This window comes from Mus caroli, chromosome 13 (assembly GCF_900094665.2).
Source record: "Mus caroli chromosome 13, CAROLI_EIJ_v1.1, whole genome shotgun sequence".
Classification (NCBI taxonomy): Eukaryota; Metazoa; Chordata; class Mammalia; order Rodentia; family Muridae; genus Mus; species Mus caroli.
In genome coordinates, this window is record NC_034582.1 from 14,288,604 (window position 1) to 14,292,622 (window position 4,019).

The window sequence follows — 4,019 nt, forward strand, 5'->3', positions numbered from 1 at the left end:
CAGTAATGGTCCCACCCCCTTGATCACTAATTGAGAAAATGCCTTACAGCTTGATCTCATGGAGGCATTTCTCAACTGAAGCTCCTATCTCTGTGATAACTCCAGCCTGTGTCAAGTTGACACAAAACTAGCCGGTACACCCCCAAATATCAGGTGGCTGTAGCTACATAGGTTTATATACAGATCTTCTATAATGTTAAATTTATATACATGTCTGTTTTCATGATGCCAGTGCCATGCTGTTTCTGCTGATAAGGATCAGTAAGATATCTTGAAAGTGGGTATAGTGTTAAATGAAGCTTAATAATAATAATTAATAATAATAATAATAGTCCCTAGAGGCATTACAGATGTGGCGGCTGCTGTGTCACATGTGTGTCAGTAGGTGGCAGAGTGGAGAAAGGCTATGTCTATGCCTTGTGTTCTGGCCTATGACCATGTGTACCTGAGACCACTACCAGTCCTGAACAAGGCAGCTCAGACAGAGAGGTAGCCTGAGATAACCACAAGTCCTGTACCAGGTAGGTCTGGATAGGTTTCCAGTACAGGAAACAAGGTGGAGACTAGAAGAACCCTGTGTGGGACCGTGGCCCCCAAGCAGGAGTGAGACAGATGACCACTTGCGAAGTCCAGGTGAGGAGTGAGCTGAACAGAACCATCAGACTGATGTCATAGGGCTCACACAGGGAGCTAGCTTGAAATGAATAGCAGTCTGATGTCACTCAGGCCTTGTGGGGAAGACCATGTTCGAGATGAGCCCTGCCCCATGCCATAATGCGTGAGCATTCCTGAGACTACTCCTGAGATGACCCCAGACACTCAGAGGTACCAGGCACCACTAAGAGGAACAAGTAAGTGGTAGGGAATTGGAAAAGAAAGAAACAGAAGGATGTGGGCACAATGAAAGAGAGGCTGAACTAGAGTCTTGAGGGTAGTGAGGAACAGCCTGATGTGAGTAGCCAGTGATGCCACCTGGGACCACGGTGGGGTCCATGATAAGGTGTGCTTGTCACAGGAATCATGTCTGGGTCTCTGGCCCTGAAGCAGCAGGGGTCTCTTACCTCCCAAGACCAAGTGGACATGTCTGGTTTGTGTTGCCACCCTGGGACAGGTTGATGTTTGAGGACTGTGCAGAACTGGCTTTACTCCTCACCTGGGCATCAGAGGAGAGCTGGCTCTAGAGGCATGACAGCAGGAAAGCTGTCCCTGCCCCTAACCAGCTGCAGTACTTGGGAGAACTACCACCCTTTCTCCTCTTGCATTGCTAGAATTTCAGATGAGCTGGCTGGGAGGATGCACGCATGGCCCTAATACTCATCTTCCATGTACGGGTGTGGATGAGAGAGAAATACCCTCCTTTCCCCTCACCAATCACCACCTGTGGAAGGTGGGAAACCTAACCCTGTGGTGATGAGACCAGGAGAGCTGTCCCTGCCCTTCACCAGCTGCAGCACTCGGGAGAGTAGGGCCTGCACCTTGCCTAGCAGCACAGTAGAGCTGACTCATGATTTAGCAGTTCTAGGTGAGCTATCCTGAAGTCATGGGTAAAGGAGAGATGCCCTCCTCTTAACCTTTACCACCCACCTAGCAGACAGGAGAACTGGCCCCAAGGTCATGAGAGCAGGAGAAGAGACACTCTCCTCCCCTCCCATGTCCTTCACCATCTATGGCAGATGAGAGAGTTTCCCCAAGGTCATGAAAGTGGGAGAATTGGCCATGTCTCTCACCAGCTGCAACACTGGGAGAAGCAGGCCCTGAACCTCACCTGGGCAGCAGACTAGGGCTAGCCCTGGTTGTAGTGGTTTCAGGGGAGCTGGCCCCAAGGACATGAGAGCTGGCAGGTTGACCATCTCAGATACCTCTCAGGCCCAGGTCCAGGGCTTTTAATTAATCACCTCAGCATCTACCCTATGGATGAACTGCTGGAGTGCATGAAGGAGCTGGTCCTACAGATCCAAAACTACAGGATCTCCATGACCCAGGGCAACAACAGGTTATCCAGGAGGAGTCCCAGTGAAGTTCCGGTATTGACAGAGTAGCAGAATGCTGAGGTCTTGTACTAGACCAATGAGTCATTGCAGTGAACATTTGCAAGCAAAGAAGTGTGGACAGAAAGATACACAACAGGATACACTGTGACACACTTCAGCTTCACAAAAGGATTTTTTTTCTCTGTTGGGGAAATTGCAAGGGTAGAGGGTGGGTATGAGGCATGGGGGAGAGAAGTTGGATTGAGGTACTTGATGTGAAAGGATGGACCATCTAGAGACTGCCATATCTGGGGATCCATCCCATAATCAGCTTCCAAACGCTGACACCATTGCATACACTAACAAGATTTTGCTGAAAGGACCCTGATATAGCTGTCTCTTGTGAGACTATGCAGGGGCCTAGCAAACACAGAAGTGGATGCTCACAGTCAGCTATTGGATGGGTCACAGGGCCCCCAATGGAGGAGCTAGAGAAAGTACCCAAGGAGCTAAAGGGATCTGCAACCCTATAGGTGGAACAACAATATGAACTTACAGTACCCCCTGGAGCTCTTGACTCTAGCTGCATATGTATCAGAAGATGGCCTAGTCGACCATCAGTGGAAAGAGAGGCCCATTGGTTGTGCAAACTTTATCTGCCTCAGTACAGGGGAACGCCAAGAAATGGCGTGGGTGGGGGAGCGTGTGGGGGACTTTTGGGATAGCATTGGAAATATAAATGAAATAAATACCTAATAAAAAAAAAGAAATTCACATAAAACCAATTTTTAAAAAGTAAAAGAATAACAATAATAAATAATTATTATATACAATATTCTATATTAATAACTGTAATATATAGTTGTTATAATTATATATTGTTATAAATATAAATTCATATTTATATTTGGCTCAAGATGGCTTTTCCTATCCAAGATTTTTTGTGCTTCCAGATCAACTTATGTGATTTTAAATTCTGTGAAGAGTATCATTGGAATTTTGATTAGATTAAATTGACTCCGTAGATTGCTTTTAGTAAGAGCTATTTTTACAACACCGAGTCTTCCAAACTATGAACACTGGAGTCTTTCCGTCTTTTTTACCTACTTCAATTTTTCTCTCAAGTCTTAACTGTAGTGGACTTTCACTTCTGCCACTAAGTTTATTTTAAGTATTTTTCTTGTCTTTCTTCATCAGCATGTCTGTTATTGAGCCGTAGGAAGGGTGCTGATTTAAATGTTGTTTGTATCCTCACACTTTCTTGAAAGTGCTAGCTTTGACAGTATTCTCTTGGAGATTTTATCATCTCTAATATGTTAATCATATCAACAAATAAGAATGCTTTGACTTCTCCCTTTTCCAGCTTTATTGTTTTTATTGGTTTCTCTTGTTTTACTGTTCTAATTAAGACTTCTAGTGTTAAACTGGTTCAGACAGGTGAAAGCGATCACCTTGTCTTGTTCCAAGTCTTAGTGTAGATGCTTTTGAGTTTTTCTGCACGTACAAATCTATTGAGATGATCATAGGACTTTTTTCTCTGGGTAAATTTATGAGCTATATTAAACTTAGTCACTTTCATATGTTAAACCATGTCTACATCTGTGGAATCAGAGCAACTTGATTATTGTAAATGATTTTATTGATGTGTTCCTGGACTGGGTATGTAAAGCTTTTGTTAATAATATTTACACATATGTTCATCTGGGAGATTGCTGTACAGTTTTTGTACAGTTTTTAATTTGTTTCTAGATTTAGATTCTGAGTAACCTTAGCTTCATAAACTACTTTTGGTGATATTATTCCTTTTCCTGTCTCATAGGAAAGTTTGAGAAGTATTGGTATATCTGTGAATGTTGATAAAATTCAACAGTGAGTTCATTTGAACTTTTCATGGAAGGAACTTTTTCTCTAGTACTGTTTCCAGTTCATTTTTTTTTTTTTGCTACAGGTAAATTTAAATTACTTATTTCATTTTATTTTAATTTTGAATTGTCAGATATATTTAAAACTTCATCTATTTCTTTTAGATTTCCAATGTAGTTGAGTATA

At 42.8% G+C, this 4,019-nt stretch overlaps 1 pseudogene; it reads left to right on the plus strand.

Moving 5' to 3' along the window:
- Nucleotides 1-328: 328 nt before the first annotated feature.
- Nucleotides 329-470, plus strand: LOC115029157 (annotated as a pseudogene).
- The last annotated feature ends 3,549 nt before the right edge of the window (nucleotides 471-4,019 follow it).